Genomic DNA, 20,432 nt, shown 5'->3' on the forward strand with positions numbered 1-20,432 from the left:
AACAAAGCAAGTGAAGAAGGATTATACTTTGGGGGTGACTAAAGTTTATATAAACATTTAAAGGTACAGATGTTATAGTTTGGACATTTAGACAGAAACAGACTGCCAACATTCTAGGTCATCCTGACACAAACTCTTTCTAGAATCAGTTTATACAGATATGTTATTCTATTTCTCATCTATGCATGAGCTGAATACCAAATCAGCCGAAAAATTCCATGACAAAATAAAAGAAGACCTGAGTAAATGAAATGGATATCATGTCCTTGAAGGAAAAGACTCAGTACTGTAAAGATGCCAATTCTTTCCAAATTAATACATAAATTGAATGAAAATCCATCCAAAATCTCTTTTTGATTTGTTTGCTTTTTTTGTTTGTGGTTGTTTTATAACTTGACATACTGATTCTAAATTTCATCTCAAAGATTAAATGTGTGAAGTAGCTGAGAAAATAATGAGAAAAAAAGAAGAATAATGTAGAGAGACTTGCACCATAAATCTTTATTAATGGAAAGTGTGGTACTGATGGAGGAATAGGCAAATAGATCAATGCAAAGCATAGAGAATATGTGTATATGAGAATTTACTATGTAATAAAGGTGACATTTCAAATCAATATGGAAAGGTTTGGTTATTCATGAAATGGCTACCTGTTTGGAAACAAGATATATTTCCTATGTTATATTACATACAAGAATAAATTTCTGTGAGATTATATATGGAAATAAACTATAAAGTAGTAAAGATATAGTAAGATATTTTTTTCTAATTTTGGGATAAGAAAGCATATTTAGTACTTGCGGAGGAATGGCTGTTGACCCATAGGCCTCAGCTCTGGCTCGTCAGTGGCTCCCGCGCTCTCCTCTCCCCATGGCGCTCTGGGTCACCAGGAACACAAAAGTAAATGTTGAAAATAAGGCGAAGATCGGTATGGCAGGGGCAAAGTGGGTGCCTCTGTCCTCTACTGCAGCCTCCAAGCCCGGCCTGAGGCCAAGAACTGCTCTGGGAGATATTGGTAACAAAGTCAGTGAACAACCACAGGCCAAACTGCCTCTGAAAAAGGAAGCAAAAACTTTGGTTCCTGGAAAAGTCATTGCTAAAAAAATACCAAAGCCTCTGGTGAAGGCACCTGAGCCTGTCCCTGTACCTATGCTGGAACCAGAGCCAGAACCTGAGCTGGTTAAAGAAGAAAAACTTTCTCCCGAGCCTATTTTGGTTGATACTCCCTCTCCAAGCCCAATGGAAACATCTGGATGTGCCTCTGCAGAAGAATATCTGTGTCAGGCTTTCTCTGATGTAATTCTTGCAGGGAACGATGTAGGTGCAGAAGATGGAGCTGATCCAAACCTTTGTAGTGAATATGTGAAAGATATTTATGCTTATCTGAGACAACTTGAGGAAGAACAAGCAGTCAAACCAAAACACCTACTGGGTCGTGAAGTCACTGGAAACATGAGAGCCATCCTAATTGACTGGCTAGTACAGGTTCAGATGAAATTCAGGTTACTGCAGGAGACCATGTACATGACTCTTTCCATTATTGATCGGTTCATGCAGAATAACTGTGTGCCCAAGAAGATGCTGCAGCTGGTTGGTGTCACTGCCATGTTTATTGCAAGCAAATATGAGGAAATGTACCCTCCAGAAATTGGTGACTTTGCCTTTGTGACTGAAAACACACTAAACACCAAATCAGACAGATGGAAATGAAGATTCTAAGATCTTTAAATTTTGGTCTGGGCCGCCCTCTACCCCTGCATTTCCTTCGGAGAGCACCTAAGATTGGAGAAGTTGATGTTGAGCAACATACTTTGGCCGAATACCTGATGGAACATATATCTATGTTGGACTACGATATGGTGCACTTTCCTCCTTCTCAGATTGCAGCAGGAGCTTTCTGCTTAGCGCTGAAAATTCTCGATAACGGTGAATGGACACCAACTCTACAGCATTATCTGTCATACACTGAAGAATCCCTTCTAAATGTTATGCAACACCTGGCTAAGAATATAGTCATGGCGAATCGTGGACTTACAAAGCACATGACTATCAAGAACAAGTATGCCATCTCTAAGCATGCTAAGATCAGCACTCTGACACAGCTAAATTCTGCAGGAGTTCAAGATTTAACCGAGGCTGTGGCAAAGGTGTAACTTGTAAACATGCATTGGAGTATTGTAATATCTGCAAATAAAATTGGCACCATGTGCCATTTGTATATATTATGTTACCTTTACTTACTTTTAATAAAGCTTGTGGTCCTTTTTAACTACTTATACCTTAACTTATTTGAATGTGGCTACTTTTCTACTTGAGGATAACCTAAAAGTTGTGTTAAAGGTCTGATGGGGAGTATAAGAAGTGCTTTTCAATTTATCACATACATAATTGTTATTTGTGTGGTGGCTGTTTTACGTATCTGGCTTTGCTTTCTTAATATGGATTACTATGGTCATGAAGGCATTTAAAGCCCTTCTGTAGGGCATACTGCTCATAAGCCCAAGCATGGCGAATATGCAGCCTCGTTCTGCTTAAAAGTCTTCCACTTAACCCCTAGACCCCCGTTTTCTGTTTCTTCTGAGTTGCTGCCATAACTCTTAGGTAGTTTTTACTTCTACCACTATTTCTTAAATTATCAATTGTAGCTAGTATCAATTTTTTCACTTGGAAAAATAAGAACTCTATATTCTAATCCTACTTTACTTTTTCATTTTATTGATCAAATAAAAATGGATCCTCAAAACATACAAAAGTATCTTAAAAAGTTAATTTACTCCTTACCCCCCTCTCCTACAAGCTCAATCCCATCCATCAGAAGGTACCAACAGTTTGGGATGTATCCTTCATGCCTTCTATAAACACAGACATGCATCTAAATTGTTATAGGAATTTCTAAGAAACGGGATCATTCTCTATAAAAACAATTTATTTTAACATAGATAGGCCTTGCTTGGATTTGGGCATTACATTCCATCATACGTATATACTGCAGTGTATTCCACCATTCTTCTGGTGACCTTCACATTGCTTTTCCTCTTTGCTCCTACAGACAAAAGTATTTTTCATTAAATAACACACTTTCCTTTCTGTACACTGGGTTCTCCTGGTTATGTATGTTCTAAGTTTTGGCAGGTACTGCCAAATGACTTTTCAGTGTCCTCAGCAATGTACAAAAAGCGCTGGATTTCTCTGCGTCCTTGCCAGAACTGAAGGTAATGATCTTCAATTTCTGTGAATTTGGCAAAAAATTATCTATCTTGTTGGCTGTTGTAATCTGTAATTCTGATGGCTAGTTGAATAAATTTTTGTTAACTACTTTAAAAAAAAAAGAAAGTACATTTAAAAATTTCATAAAATGCAAATAAAAGTGAGTATATAAAAAAGAAAGGTAATATTTTAAAATACTTACATGAAATTCCATAGACAAACTAAACAGATTAAGAAATGTATGTGAATTATTTTAAGGCAACTTATAGCTGTTAATTAATACAGCAGTGCTCATTGCAATTGTACAATAGTTTTGGAGAACTACTTACTGGAAGGTATAAAAAAACTCTGAAACTTGTGACAACCCTTATGGTGAACCCTGTGGTATAGTATGTCCCTCAGGAAAAGAAGTGCTGCCAGGAAACAATCCTCTTTAAGACTAACTGTTGAAGAAAACTTGCTGCCTAGTCTCATTCTCTTCCTTTGGGCACTTGTATCTATAACTAGTTTATTCTCTCATATAAAGGCATGGCCCCTCACCCCAACTCAGGACAACTCTGAAGGGCCATCTCAATTTCAGAGTTTGATATTAATTTTCCTGAAATTACTTTAAAAATATACCACAACCCAGCTTCTCCCTCCACTTTATACCCTTCCCTTTGCTGCCCCACAGGGGTATTTCCTAAACACCAGTCTGTCTCAAAGCCAACTTTCTGGAGAAACTCATCTGTAACACCCTTTGATTAATTAATTCCAAATAGAAAATAATAACCCAACTACAGAAAAATATATACAGGTTCACTGAGGGATTGCTTAGAATAAGAAAAAGCTTGAAAACACTCAAATATTCAGAGGTTATAGATATATACAGTTGACCCATGAACAACACAGGTTTGAACCATGCAGGTATACTTATATACAGTTTTTATTATAAATACAGTACAGTACTATAATTGTATTTTCTCTTCCTTATGATTTCCTTTGTATCATTTTATTTTCTCTAACTTACTTTATTGTAGGAATACAGTATATAATGCATATAGCATACAAAATATGGGGAATGCCTGGGTGGCTCAGTGGTTGAGTGTCTGCCTTCAGCTCAGGGCATGATCCTGGAGTCTTGGGATCAAGTCCCACATCAGGCTTCCTGCATGGAGCCTGCTTTTCTCTCTGCCTGTGTCTCTGCTTCTCTCTGTCTCTCATGAATAAATAAATAAAAATTTTAAAAAAATAAAAAATAAAATAAAAAAAACAAAATATGTGTTAATTGACTGCTTACATTATCAGTAAGGCTTCTAGTCAACAGTAAGACATTAGTACTTAAGGTTTTGGGAAGTCAAAAGTTATACAAGGATTTTTGACTGAGTGGGGGATCAGTATGCCCAATGACCTTGTTGTTCAAGGGTCAACAGTGCACATATATGCATGTGTCATTGTACTAGTATTTATTATATAGCAATTAAAATTTGCTTGCAAAAATCTTGTGATAACAGGAAATTTTTCTGTTGCAATATTAATGGAAAAAAGTAAGTAATAAAGTCATTTATGTAGGGTGGTTCCTATAATGTAAACATAGGCATGAGAACAAAGATAAATAAATACATGGTGATTTTTTTTCTATATTTATAGGTTTTGCATATTTTCAGAAATCTTATATAATAATTGGGAAAATACTTTTTATTTTTTATAAATCTTTAGTGACCAAGAAAGATCATTGCAATCCCCTTCAATTAAAAAAAAAAGTTTACAACTCAGTATTAATTTGAAACTCATTAAAGCAAAATCATGTGACAGTTCATATCAGCAGCAAAGTAGGAATAAAACTTCAGTTGTTGACTTCAAATCCAATGTTCTTTGACTTCAGCGAGCCTTGATGTTTAAAGTGGATAGTAGTCATGATACATTCTTAAGAAGCTATAATATACTCTGAAAACTACAGGACACTTATGAAAGAAATTGAGGAAAACACAAAGAAGTAGAAAAGCATTCATTCCATGCTCATGAATTGGAAGAACAAATATTGTTAAAATGTCTATACTTCCCAAAGCAATCTACACATTCAATACAATCCCTATCAAAATAACACCAGTATTTCTCACAGACCTACAACAAACAAAACTAAAATTTTTATGGAAGAAAAGACCCCCAAACTGCCAAAGTGAAAAAAGAAAAGCAAAGCTGGAAGCATCACAATTCCAGACTTCAAACTATACTACAACACTGTACTCATCAAGGCAGTATGGTACTGGCAACAAAAACAGACACATAGATCAATGGAACAGAATAAAGAATCCAGAAATGTACCCCTAACTATATGGTCAACTAAACTTCAACAAAGCAGGAAAGAATATCCAAAGGAAAAAAATGGGGAGAAGGGGGAACCTCTTACACTTTTGATGGGAATGCAAATTGGTAAGTATAGAGTTTCCTCAAAAAGTTAAAAATAGAACTATACTATGATCCAGCAATTGCACTACTAGGTATTTATCCAAAGGATACAAAAATACCAATTCAAAGAGACCATAAACAAAGAATGAAGTCCTGCCATTGCAACAACGTGGATAGAACTAGAGAATATTATACTAAGTGAAATAAATCAGTCAGAGAAAGACAAATACCACAAGATTTCACTCCTATGTGGAACTTAAGAAACAAAACAAATGAACATAATATGGAAAAAGAGAGGAAAACCAATAAACAGATTCTTAACTATAGAATACAAACTGATGGTTACCAGAAGAGAGGTGGTTTGGGGCATGGGTTAAATAGGTGATAGGGATTAAGGAGGGCATTTATTGTTATGAGCACCAGGTATTTGTGTTGAATAAATATATTGTACATCTGAAACTATCATAACACTTAACTAACTGGAATTTAAATAAAAACTTTGGGAAAAAAAAGAAGTTATATATCCAGATCAACTTGAAATGATATAGTCAACAAAGACATGGTTTGAGTTGCATGAAGTATGCTATTATAATCTAAAATTTAACAAAATATTGCATAGACTTAAATATTTATCTTAAATGCATGGTCCTTTAACTGCAGAACATTATGGTCTTATCATGTTTAATACAGAGTGCCTTGTGCAGAAGAGCATACAGCAGATTCTGAAAGATTCTCATTTGAAAGTAAATTCAGCACTGAGAAACTTAATATTTTAACTTTTTATTTTGAAGTGATTTTAAACTTAAAGAAGAGTTGTAAAAATTGTAAGGAGATTTCCATATTCCCTTCTCCCAGCTCACCCTATATTAATAGGTTACATAACCATAATGAAGTTATTAATAGTAAGAAACTAACATTGGTGCAATACTAGTAACTACAGAGTTTATTCGGATTTCTACTAGTTTTTCAATGACATTTCTTTTCTGTTCACAAATCCAATCTAGGATCCTATGCTGCATTACATTGCTTTGTCTTTTCACTCTGCTCCATTATGTAACTGTTCCTAAGTCTTTTCTTGCTTTTTATGACCTTAGCACTTTTTTTTTAAAGATCTTTTATTTATTTATTCATGGAGAGACAGAGAAACAGAGGCAGAGACATAGGCAGGGGGAGAAGCAGGCTCCCTGCGGGAAGCCCCATGCTGGACTGAATCCCAGGATTCTGGGATTGTGACCTGAACCAAAGGCAGATGCTCAACCGCTGAGCCACCCAGGTGCCCCGACCTTGGCACTTTTAAAAAGCTTTGCTCAGGTATTTTATAGAATGCTCCCAAATTTGGGGTTTTGGATGCTTTTTGATATTATGGATTTGGAGAAAGAACACCACATCAATGAGGTATCCTCACCGCTTCATGAATATCAGGTATGCATGCGGATAATATGTCTTATTACCTGGTGAAGGTGGTATCTGCCAGATGTCTACCTAGTACAGTTACAATTGTATTTTTCTTAAATAATATTTATTTGGGGAAATATTTTGAGACAATGCTCATATCCCATTTCTCCTTAAATATATATTGTTTCTCCTTAATTTCCACTGCTGGTGTTTCATGTCTATAGTGATTATCACTGTGGTATTCTAATGACCTTTTCTACTTCCCTTGTTCTTTCTAAATTCAGTAATTGGAAATCTGTAAGGAAGAGCTGGCCCTTCACCATTACATCATTTGTTTTGGTCATTAGTTTAGACATACAAGTATTTCTTTTATTTTTTTGTTTCAATTAAATATTACCATTATATCTTCACTGATCTAATCATTCCAGCTTTGAACACTGGTGCTCTTTCAGATGGGTTCCTGTGTCTTTTTAACAGATCCCATTCTTTCTTTCATTGAAATTCCCATACTTTCTAGGACTACAAATGTTCCAGAAATAACATATTTTCCTTGTATCATCCTTAAAATCCACCACTTTTCTAAGAAGCCCTGGGTCCTTTATTGTAGAATGTTATTTAGAAATCAGCCTCTGGCAATATGTTCACTGATTGGGACTGGAATGTCATTATGTGTAGGCTCATTCAGAAAACAGAGCTAGGAAATACATGTATGCATACAAACCCCTGAATCCCCAACATGTACATATATTTATACATACACGTGTGTGTATGCTTGCACACACACATACACACACACATATATATGAATATATATATATATATAATTTTTTTCCCATACTAATACTTCTGATCTGCCTCGGGACCACAGGGGTGTTTTTTTTTTTTTCTATTTACTCTTTGCTTATTTTTTACTTCTATCTCTAGCAATATTCCTTATCTATAATATATTTGTTTACTCATTCAAATATAGATATAAAGTAGTTTCAAGATTTCTAACCCATGCCCTTATGAGAAGTAGCTTTATGAGTTAGAGTTTGTATACCATTATTTTTGTTTCTAGCTTGCACATCCAATCAAAACACTATTTTATAAAGCTACTTAGATAAGATTCTTTCTTTCCCACCCCCATAATTTGTTATGTTCTTTATATGAAATAATGTTAGATTCCTTTGTCACAGTCTACATTCCTCCTTGCATTTCCTCTATATTTTGGTAGATTTTTTTATTTGCATAGAGTAAAATTCACTCACCTTTTTGTACAGTTCTATAGGCTTGACAAACTCATTGAGTTCTGTATTTATCAACAACAATACAAAACAATTCCATTACCCCGAAAATTACCCTGTGCTCTTCTTACCCCAAATTCTGGAAATCAATAATACATCCCTTTAATTTAGCCTTTTCATAGTGAAATGAAAACATCACAAAATATCAAGCCTTGAAGGCCTATTTCCTTCATTTACCAAAATGCATTTAAGATTCATTCATGTTGTTTAAAACAATCCATTCTTTTTTGTTGCTAAGTAGTATTCCACTGTATAGAGTGGTACCATTGGTCTGTTAATTTGTTTAAACACTTCAGAGTTTTTTTCTGTTTTTTTTTTCCCAGTTTTTAGTGATCATCCATAAAGCTGCTACAAATATTTTTTTACAAGTTTTTGTATGGAGTAATTTTGAATTCACCTGGGCAAACAGCAAGGAGTAAAATTGCTGGATTATAGGGTCAGAAATAGCCAAACTATTTTATAAGAAATAGACAAACTATTTTCTCAGAGTAGTTGTATAATTCCACCATAAATGTATGAAAGTTCCAGTTGCTCTATATATCAAGTGTCTTTTATAACAAGAATGTCTTTAATTTGAATATAATGCAGTTTATCATTTTTTTCTGTTATGAATATTTTGGGGGGCTATCATATCTGAAAGCTATTTGCCAAACTGAAAGTCACACAGATATTCATTTGAAGTTAATATTTTGGAAAGTATAAAGCATGTTTACAGGATGTTGTTTGTTTTGCATATGGATATCCAATTCTATAATCACCATGTGTTGAAAAGATTACCATTGCTCAGACCAGAAATCTTGTATCTTCTGCCAGCATTCATGAACTTTGACAAGCTAACTTGTTGGCCTACAAGTAGGGTAGAACCTCAAACTCTTTATCATTGTAACAGAGTTTTTATGTCATTTAATGGTAATGCTTTTCCTTCTGCTTGGCCTTCAGTGGATGGAGTTGAGTTAATCTAACCAGGAATTGAATGGGTTTTAAATTTGTTGTTGCTATGGTTAATTTCAGTAAACCATAGGCTTCAAATTCCTTCAGGGATTATTTTATTTAGTGTAGGAGTTAATTTGCCAAATTTTTCCCCCTAATATCTGTTCCACTTGAGCTTTAGGCTTTCTCTTTGTGCTACACCTCAAAGATGGTCTGTTTCCTGCAAGTATCTCTTCATTTATTCAACACTTTTCATTTGGTCGTGGGGGTAGAAACAGTCTATATCATTCTGATTAATTTTATTTATTTTTTAAGATTTTATTTATTTATTCATGAGAGACACAGAGAGAGGCAGAGACATAGGCAGAGGGAGAAGCAGGCTCCCCACAGGGAGCCTGATGTGGGACTCCATCCCAGGACCCTGGGATCACAACTTGAGCCAAAGGCAGATGCTCAACCACTGAGCCACCCAGGTGCCCATAATTAATTTTAAATATTAAGAAGGTCTATCTCTGAGTCTCCAGGTTGCAATTTCCTCAACATCCCTCTCCCTTCCAGTGCAGCTTTGAGCCAGCATTAACTTCCCATGTTAGAAGGTTCATTGCCTATTCCTTTTCCTCAGCTACAATCAATGCATTTTCACCAGTGTCTAAAGGTGACAACTTGTCCTTATCCAACAGATGAAAGCTCTTTTTCCTTGGAAATAATGGAGAAAGGTCTCAGAGTTCCTTCCTACTCCAACATTGGTTTCTGTGCTCTTCTGTGTCCTCTGCTTTTGTTCTCTTTTCCCATGTTGCAATTTCCCTAGTCTTTCCCTGTCTTTTTGTATTAGATGGAGTTTGTGCATATCTGGTATCCAGCAATTTGGCAAGCATCCTACCTTTTCTTTTTTTAATAGGAGTCCAGGAACAGTTTGTTCAATTAAGCAAGTGGTTTGTTTTTGTCTCATACCTGCAAATGACTGTCTGTCTTTAGATTTTGTGCCCTGCATGGGCACCTGGGTGGCTCAGTGGTTGAGCATCCGCCTTTGGCTGAGGTCATGATCCCAGGGTCCTGAGAGTGATCCCAGGGTCCTGCAATCGAGTCCCACATCAGGGTCCCCACAGCGAGCCAGCCTGTTTCTCCCTCTGCCTAGGTCTCTGCCTCTCTCTGTGTCTCTCATGAATAAATAAATAAAATCTTTAAAAAAGAAAAAAGATTTTGTGCTCTGCACCTCCACACTCTGACAGGTCAAAAAAGTTGTGAATTTCCTGTTCCTTTCGCTTTTTTGTTGCTGAAAAGCTTAAGAATGATAATCTTTCTAGATCTCTGTATCTCTGAGTAGAAACTGAGTCAGTTCCCTTTTAGAATTCAGTTTCAAAAAGAAACTATCTAGAAATCTGTAACCCTTTTTATTTTCAGAGATTCCCAATAATAAGTTGGCATTATAAGTTATAATTTTCTCAATAATTCAATGATTAGCTGGGGTTCTGTGGATTCATTGAGATATATAAAGACATGAGCCCTAAATACTACTTGGAACGTCAAAGCCTTGAGCAACTTACTGATTTTTTTCTGTACTTCAGTGACTGAATTTGTAAAGTACTAATAACAAATTTCCATCTAACTCCAGAAATATGGTAAGGATTTAAGAACTAAAAGTGTTTTGCAATCTTCAAAAGGAAATTCAAAACAAGTTCATATACAAAATAATTGTTTTTTCTTTCTAATTACTAATGGAATTGTCCTGGCAACTTGATCTAGTATAAATAATGCATGAAAATCTAAACTAGAACCGCAAAATTGAGGAGGACAAAGAACAGAGTCTATCTAAGAAACTACATGAAATAACAGCATTTTAGAAGGTAAATCACTAAAATTATTTCTGACCCTTAAAGTACATTAACATTTGAAGAATAAGATAGTGATTCAAAAATTATGAGGGAGGGGTTCTGAATATGGAATATAAATTATAAATAAAATTAAACAGCAGAAATATTTGAGACATTACCTATGCCTTCAAATTCTCTATGCAGAATGTCCATGAGAGACCATCAAAATTTCTTTTCTTTTAAGACCTTGCATACTAACTTGACAGACCCCATTCCTATCAGGGCAGAAATCACACCTTAATGACAGTTATAAGATGAAGTGGGACATTCAAAGTTATAAAGAAGCTGACTAAACAACAAATTTGAAAATTGTTTGGCAGCAAAGGACATTAGAAGAGAGACTTAAGGATAAGTAGGAGGATAATGATGATTACATTTTAATCCTGGATAATAATGCAAAGGTTAGAAGTCACATACAGTAACTTGCAGTATATTATTTTAATGTTTCATTACTGTGATGGAAAGGATCTGACATACAGATTGATTTGATGCAGGTCACCACATTAGCTCTTCTATCTAAGTGGATAAATCTCTCATTGGGCAGTTATGGTTGTAGATTGTCTGACTCTGAACTATTATATCTGGAAAAACTGTCCTGTACCAGATGTGTTTCATTCTGCTTATTACCGTGACCTAGAAATACTTCGATCTTACAAAACTTTAACTTTGATGATGAAAACTTATATGAAACAAGGAACCATTATATAAAATAAACTCCAAAGTTCTAGATACTCAAATCTGTAACATAAATTTAATAAAAAGAGTTATTTTTATAAGAAACATAAAAACTGATTTGTTTGCTACTGCTGAAGTAATGGAATACGTTATGAATTTAGACCAATGACTAAAGTATTTTGTGACTTTGAGAAATTTCTTTTAAAACATATTTAATATAACAAATTTTTTATTACTATTTTTTTACCTGTGAAATAAACTCTCAATCCTAATATTCAGGATGTATAACGAATCTGGATCCAGTGTTTTTCCCAGGTTCAATTTCACCTGAGTTTCTTTCTTTCTTTCTTTCTTTTTTTTTTTTTTGTTTGTTTGCAATCTTTTTTCTAAGATTTTATTTATTTATTCATGAGAGACACAGAAAAAGACACGCAGAGACACACTCAGACGGAGAAGCAGGCTCCAGAAGCAGGAAGCCCAATATGGGACTCGATCCTAAGACTCTAGGATCACACCCCGGGCTGAACTCAGGAGCTAATAAACCTCTGAGCCACCCAGGTGTCCCTCACCTGAGTTTCTTAACTAAAATTTTACTGCAGAAAAATCTAAGTACTAACTATTTAGAATTCTACTTGGCTTTCCTTTTTTATATTATACTTCCCTTTTATAAAATATGAATAAAATAATAATCAGGAGCAATAATATGCTTAAAATGAAACATAGCAGTCCCTGCCTTATTTTCCTATCTTTTAAATTGACTACCACCTACATTCTTCTGATATTTACCAACATGTTTATACTACTGTTTTGATTTTTGATCTTAAATAGTATCCAATGAATTCATGTTTTGACAGTTGAGAATTTATTTATTTATTTATTTATAAATTTTTATTTATTTATGATAGTCACAGAGAGAGAGAGAGAGAGAGAGAGGCAGAGACACAGGCAGAGGGAGAAGCAGGCTCCATGCACCGGGAGCCTGATGTGGGATCCGATCCCGGGTCTCCAGGATCGCGCCCTGGGCCAAAGGCAGGCGCCAAACCGCTGCGCCACCCAGGGATCCGACAGTTGAGAATTTAATTCCTTTATATCTCTACTTCATCTTTCTCCAATTCCTTGCCTTCCCAATAGAGTTAAATAAGATTTTTTGGTTAAACTATTGGTTAAAAAAAATAATAATAATAATAAATAAACTATTGGTTAATATTTAAATGTTTAGTTACCCTGAAGTATTGTTCACTCCTGTGCCAAACACAGCAAAGTTATTACTTTTGTTTTTCTAAATTTTACATGTTTAACCTACCAATCTAAGCTGAATCACTTGTCTTCATTTTTATTATCTTGCCTTTGCTCTTCTTGCTACAATCCTTTTCCACTTTATTTGAATGTTAATGAAGAAGTCAGCTCAGAATAGTCTCTCCTTTTTCCAAAAGCTACAAAGCATGACCTATTCCTTCAATACATCCCTCATTGGGTGCTTTACAAAATCATTAATCATCATTTCTTGAATGTTTATTTCTATTAGACAAATTCAAAACAAGTTTCATGCATTTGCTGTGACAATTTCTCTAGTCCTTTATGTAGTCTATTAATTTACTAATTTAAAAGTCTACTTTTGAGTGTTACCTGGTTTCACATGATCAGTACTTCTAATTTACAAGAAGCGTACGTCTGGGGACACCTGGGTGGCTCAGTGGTTGAGCGTCTGCCTTCGGCTCAGGTGGTGATGCCCTGGGGTCCTGGGATTGAGTCCCTACAGGGAGCCTGCTTCTCCTTCTGCCTCTGTCTTTGTCTCTCATGAATAAATAAATAAAATCTTTAAAAAAAGAAAAAAAAAAGAACTGTACCTCTGGATGCCTGCAAGAGTTACCTGGCCTCCGAGCTGCTGGAGACGGCCCCGATTACCTCAACGCGCGTCGCGGGGGGCGGCCAAGGGGGCGCTGGGCACCCGCCTCACACCCACCTGCAGGCAGCAGGTGCTCAGGGGGGCGCCGGGGCGCTGCCTTCCGTGCTGTCCTGACGCTCGGAGCGACCTGGGCGAAAAGCAACAGGAGAGAAGCAACAGTGTCCGGCAACAGGTGAGAGTGTTTGGAAGCTGCGCGACGGGGCGGGATGGGGACAGCGCTGGTTCCGGCCACGCGGCAGGGCCAGGGCGTGGGCACTTCGAGGCCCGCTTCCCCCACGCCGCCTTCCTGACCCTGTGGATGAAGCCGGGGAAACTTCTGGGGGCTCGGCTCACCGTGCTGCAGCCCGGGACCTTGCCAGGGCTCCCCTCCAGTCGGCCAGACGTGTTGCTGGCCTCGCAGCCCGCCCGCCGCCCCTCTGCGTGTGCAGCGAAGGGTGCCAGCCTCGGCCGGTGCAGAGTTCACACCCAGACAGTGTGGGCCCGTGGCCTGAGTCGTGGAGGAGTTGGGAGTGGGGGTCCCCGGCCCTGAGGAGGGCCTCTGAGAAGTGAAGCTCCAGGCCACCTCGTTCCCTCCCTCTCCCCAGGTCCTGCGTTCTGCAGCCTTGGGGCAAACATGTGGCAGTGCTGTGCGTCCGTGTGTGTACCCTGAACGTTGTGTGTGTCCGTGGGGGTCCCTGTGCGTCTGGGACGCCGATGCACGTGGAGCCTGTGTGTGCATGCGTGCTGGGTGTGCATGTCTAGGGCGAGCATGTTTCGTTCTCCAGAGTGTGGTGGTCTTGGACCCCCTCCCTGGCCACAGGATGACAGGTGCTGGCCTAGTTGGCGGACACAGCCGGGGTCCATTTGCTGCCCTTTTCTTTCCCCCGCCGTCTCCTCCCTCCCCTACTCTTCCCCATATCTGAAAGTGTTTAGAATTCCTTTCTGTGGTTTTCATCTCCCCACCTAACCTTCTGCACACAGAAATATCTCCTAAGGTGAGGTGAGGTTTGATTTGGGCGGGTGTGGGGTCCTTCTAGGGGGAGGGAAGGTGTATGTCACTCATCTGAGGATTCTCGCTCCTCCCCACTGTCTCCCCTTCATTCCTCCTATTTGTAAGGTACAAACAATAAAGGCACTTCTTGCAGACCAAGAAAAATTTTAATTATTACACTTTCCCCCTTTGTGGCTTTCATTTTTCCTTGTTTAATGCCTTTTTTCCCCCCAAATGGGTACTTTAATTCCTGAATACTGGCATTATCTGTCCATTGTGTTTTCATTTAAATAAAAACACATTAAATTTGCAGAAGACCAAAATTACTTTTTAATGAAGAGATGTAAACTAATAAAGATTCCTTCTTTTTTTATATAAGACATATAGACAAAATGGAAAGTGCAATCATTGCATGTCAGTTCAATAATGGCTTCTGTTCATATATTGCAATATTTTAGTTAGATAATGAAATTTGTTCAATAAGTATTATGAAATCTATTTTAATCATACCATAGAGTTGGTTTTGATCCTGTCGTATGTGTTCCAATTTTAAAATCTATTGGATCTGAAATAATTCTGACTTTGTGTCAGATATATGTCCGATATATATTGTGTAGATGTATCTACATATATCTAATTTGTTTTTAATAGTCAAATATGTAAATGAAGGTAAAAACATTAAAGCGATTTATGTATATGTTGATTTAACCCTATATATATAATTTATCATAGGTTCAATACATAGAACTCTTACAATACACCAGACATTATCCTATTCAATCCTCTCAACAACCCTGTAAGTATGGCTATATCATTTAACATTCAAACCAGAACATTTCTGAGAGTGAAAAGGGGCACTATTAATAATTGGGGATAATAGGAAAAGCAAGGATGCATAGTAACTCTACTTATAGAGTATAAGTTCCCCTAACTCATCCCAGGTTGATTGATTCTCCTCAGCAATTATTATCCCATTTACAAATGAGGAAATCAAAGTCTAGAGAGACAAAGGAACTTACCTTAATCATAAAACTATTAAGCAGTCTAGTTGGAATTCAAACTTGGAGCACGTTGTGAAGGAGACAGCTATCAAAACAATTAAAGAAAATATGCCTGTTTCGGAGCAGAAATTATAGTGTCTTATCAATGGTTAAATGTACATGTTAATGTTTAATTTTGAAAGATATATGTCTAGAAAGATACATAACAAACTGCTATTAACATTTACTCAAGGAGAATGAGTGGTTGGAAATGGAGAGACTTTCACTATTATGTATATATTTTTATATTAAAGTAACAACACAACTCATCCCCCCTATTGTTTCCTCCGGCAGCCAATGAACAGGAATTATTTACTTAAAGAAAACATCATCAGTGTTTAAATTTTAACTTTTTTTAAAGAGACAAAAGTTAACTTGCCTAAAAGTATTACAGATAAAAAATAAATTTGAACATATAAATGACATCCTGCCTTGAAAGTTTTAAAAAGGATTACACTGATTTCAGGTTTATCGTAATTTGAGCCTCTATTTTTAATTTTAAATAAAAAGCATTAAAAGGTTTTAATTGTATAATTAAATTATTAAAAGTATGTTCATATATTGGTGAGAATAAAAAATAGGTTGTGTTAAGTACTTTAAAAATTCAATTAATTAAATAATAGACTTTGCTTTTCAAATCTAATTGAGATTTTTATCCTTTTTTCTACCTTTAGCAAGTTTTTGCTTTAGATAAATGAAATGATTAGTTTCATAAGTTATTAAGCTTATATGTTTGTATAGAAACGAGGGAAGGTTCACAATGATAAGATGATCCATGTTACTGTAAGGCTGAAGTAAATTAAAGCCCTTTTTAAGTCGATTGGTTTTTGTGAATTTCATACCTCTGAGACTCATCTAAATTATGATGAGATTCCTTGTTGAAAGGATATTGAAAAGTTTAAAATATTGGAGAAAATTATGTGCTTCAAGAAAATCTACACAAAAATTGTATCTCAAATGTTGTCCTTTCCATAAAATACAAATCCAAGATAAGCAAATCAATTTTATAATTGTTGCTTACTTTTCTATGCAGAGATAAAAAAGAAACAATCCTGAAAGGTGTTGTGCCCAAGATTGCGAATCCGAGAAAACCAACAAGGAGGACACCGATGCAAGTACATGAGGGTTTATTAACAAGCTTGAGCTTGGGTCCAAGTATACCCAACACAGCGGAGCAGGGACTTGGACCCCAAGGGGGGTTACAGCTGGGTTTTTATGGGTTGGTCTAGGGGATTTTCAGAAGGGGTGGAGGAATTTCTTAAGCTCTGTTTTCATTCCAATACGGGACTTTCTGTCTCTGTCAAGGGCATTCTGAGCTCTGTTTTCATCCTGATATGGGACTTTCTGTCGAGGGCATTAAAGCTCTGTGCTCATTCTGATATGGGACTCTCTGTCAAGGGCATTCTGTGGTTTTTCTTGTAAAGTTCAGCTCTTATTCACAGGGGCCTGAGATGGCTGTACTTGTGCTAACGCTAAACTTGGGGTGGAATGGCTTTTATTTTCTTGGCCTCCACAAAAGGAAAGTCATTGGTAACTCAACTAGAGTTATAACTACTTGTTGGCATTCTCTGTATAGAATTAAGATTTGTTAAGCTTTTCCTACCACCCAGGAGCCATGCACCAAGTACTTTGGTAACTGGAAGCTATCAAGTTGGAATAGAGGAATTGATAGACATTGTGTATGTGTTTTCACTTGAGATATATGGATTAGGATATAAGAATTGTTTTCTGAAGATCTTGAGCCTCACGCTGAACATTCTACTCCAATCAAGAGAAATAACTCTCCTCTAAGAGGGAATAATCACATTTTACAACTCAATCAATCCAAGAAAATTGGTAATTTTAAAGCATTTAAAAGCGTTTTTTCTTAGTGAATGAAAAGGCATAAACATGTTAATCCAAGGTGAGCAAGTGATCAATTCTAATCCTGTTGTAATTAAAAAAAAGATTTTGTTTATTATTTATTTGAGAGAGAGAGCACACAAGCAGGGGAAAAGCGGGAAGCCCAAGGGGGCAGAGGGAGAGGGAGAAGCAGGCTCACCACTGAGCAGGGAGCCCAGTGTGGGGCTCCATCCCAGGACCCTGGGATCATGACTTGAGCTGAAGGCAGATACTTAACCAACTGAGCCATTCAGGAGCCCCTCCTGTTGTAATTTATTTAATGTCTTATTTTGTATTCTTAAAAAATAAAACCTTGGGAGTACCTGGGTGGCACAGTCATATGAGCAGTGAACTCATGATTTCAGCTCAGGTCATTGATCCCAGGGTTTGAGATCCAGCCTGAGTTAGGCTTGTGCTCAGCACAAAGTCTGCTTGAGAATCTCGTCCTCTGTCCCTCCCCCCACTTGATTGCTCTATCTCTCAATCAATCAATCAATCAATCAATAAATAAATAATCAATCTTTAAAAATAAAACTTTGTAGTATTTGGATGTAAATCACATCCTATTTTAGTGGGTTCATTGGGCAGTTTATTTAGGGTCTCTGGATTTCTCCTCTCATTAACATTTCTCTATCTCACAAACTATAGGTTAGAAGGAAGAAGACAAAGATTAAAATGAGAAAGAGAAGCAAGAAGAGAAGGAGAAGAGGAAGAAAAGGAGGAGAGAAAGGGAGAGGGATATGGAAAAGGAAGAAAATAACCATATGAACTCTAATCACTGTAGCACTTCATTTGTAAAGTTTTCTTCTTCTTAACAGAAACTATTTACAATGTGGTCCAAGGTACTACCAAAAGAAGTGAACTAAGATTCTGACACCTCTTTTCTTGTCTTAAATCAGGTAATGGTAAATATTCTAATTTTGAGAAAATCACTTAATAATTCTAGGTTTCAGGGCACTTAGGTGGCTCAATTGGCTGAGTGTCTGCCTTCAGCTCAGGTCATGATCCCAAGGTCCTGGATCAAACCCCTCATCAAGCCCTTCATTGAGCCTGCTTCTCCCTCTCCCTCTGCCTGCTGCTCCACCTGCTTCTGCTCTCTCTCTCTCTGTCAAATAAATAAAAATAAAATAATTCTAGGTTTCAATATATAAGAAATACGTATTATAAATATATCATATTTAATATATATAACACAGTTCTTATACAAAAATATATATTAAATATATATTGAAGAAAGAACATTTTCAAACGAAGTCACAAGTATCTGCCATATCTACCTATTTTTAAAGAATCATTTACTCACAATTTCTTGGAGGGAAAAAAAAAGCTTTGCTTTAACCAAGGAAAGGTCATTTAATTAATAGGTTTTGTATTGTCATGGTTGACCCATACTAGTTGCTGTGGATTCTAGTTGCTATGATTGTAATCCCAGTTCTAACACTTATAAGCTGTGAGCCCTTGGGCACGTTACCTTAAGATTTATGAACTTCAGCTGTATCCATCTGTAAACTCCTGAGGGTTTTTGTGAGCATGAAAGATCTAAAGCATATAAATAACATATATAAACAAATGGAGATAAATGAGGCAATTAACTATCTCTATGTATTAGTATTTATTATAAAATACATGAGCCGAGTAGTCCAAGGGAATGAATACATACTAATAGATTTTACTGAAAAAAAAGTGAATTCCAATTACAATTAACCTTTGAACAACACGTGGATTAGGGGCACTGCTTCCCACACACTTGAAAATCCACCTATAACTTTTAACATCCTGAAAACTTAACAACTAAGTAGCCTACAGTTGACTGGAAGCCATACTGATAGCACAGTTGATCAACACATATTTTGCATGTTACATGTATTGCATGCTATATGCTTAAAGTAAGCTAAGGAAAACAAAATGTTATCAAGAAAACTGTAAGGAAGAGAAAATACATTTATAGATAGTACTCCACTGCATTTATTAAAAAAAAAAAAGACCAAAAAAACACAACAACAACAACAATAAAATGCCTCATGTATAAGTGAGGACCCCCATGGTTCAAACCCATGTTTATAAGTCAACTGTACTTTGAAAACTAATAGATAGTGGGGCATCTGGGTGGCTCAGTCAGTTAAGCATCTGCCTCGAGCTCACATCATGATCCCAGGGTCCTGGGATTGAGCCCCGATCAGCAGGGAGCAGCAGGCTCTCTGCTTGGTGGGGAGTCTGTTTCTCCCTCTCCCTCTGCCCCTTCCTCTCTTCCTATACACTCTCTCTCTCTCCCAAATAAATGAATAAAAATCTTAAAAAAAAAACAATAGATAGCTATTAATTACGTTTTATATAGCATAGTAAAACAACTGTCATCATTACTTTGGGGGAAAAATACAGCAAATATAGTAAAAACAAGTTATTTTGTGATTATTTGCCCTTGACTTTCTACTTTAAGCTTTAAAAAGTACGCTCTTTGACCAAATGACTGTCTCTTGCCCCCTTCTCTACATATATAATCTACCACTCAGCACGATGTGAAGTGGATATTGAGCTTTAATCGTTATTGATTATGAATGACGGTGCTGATGGAAGAATGACTAAAATGCAATGCTCAAGTGGTAAGATACTACAGAAAGAAACCTGAAGGAGTTTTGGTAACAATGAAAAGAGAAAAGTAAGAGAGCTGTTTTGTGTGTGATTCATTGAACCTGATTATATGGAAGTTGACAGTTGCTCTACTGTCATTTAATCTTTTTTTTTTTTTTAAGAGCATCTACCCTGCCTTGGAAATGACTGAACTGATACATAGGAAGCAGTGGGGACGCACTGGGTTCAGAAGACTCCCTTTACTTCATTTGGTAGCTGCAGCATTATCTGCTATACTTCTAGAAATGAGAGCAA

General features: G+C 36.6%; 1 pseudogene; it reads left to right on the forward strand.

Moving 5' to 3' along the window:
- The first annotated feature begins 870 nt into the window (after nt 1-870).
- LOC140623594 (G2/mitotic-specific cyclin-B1 pseudogene) lies at nt 871-2,197 on the forward strand (annotated as a pseudogene).
- Nucleotides 2,198-20,432: the final 18,235 nt, after the last annotated feature.

The sequence above is a fragment of the Canis lupus genome, chromosome 33 (genome assembly GCF_048164855.1).
Source record: "Canis lupus baileyi chromosome 33, mCanLup2.hap1, whole genome shotgun sequence".
NCBI lineage: Eukaryota > Metazoa > Chordata > Mammalia > Carnivora > Canidae > Canis > Canis lupus.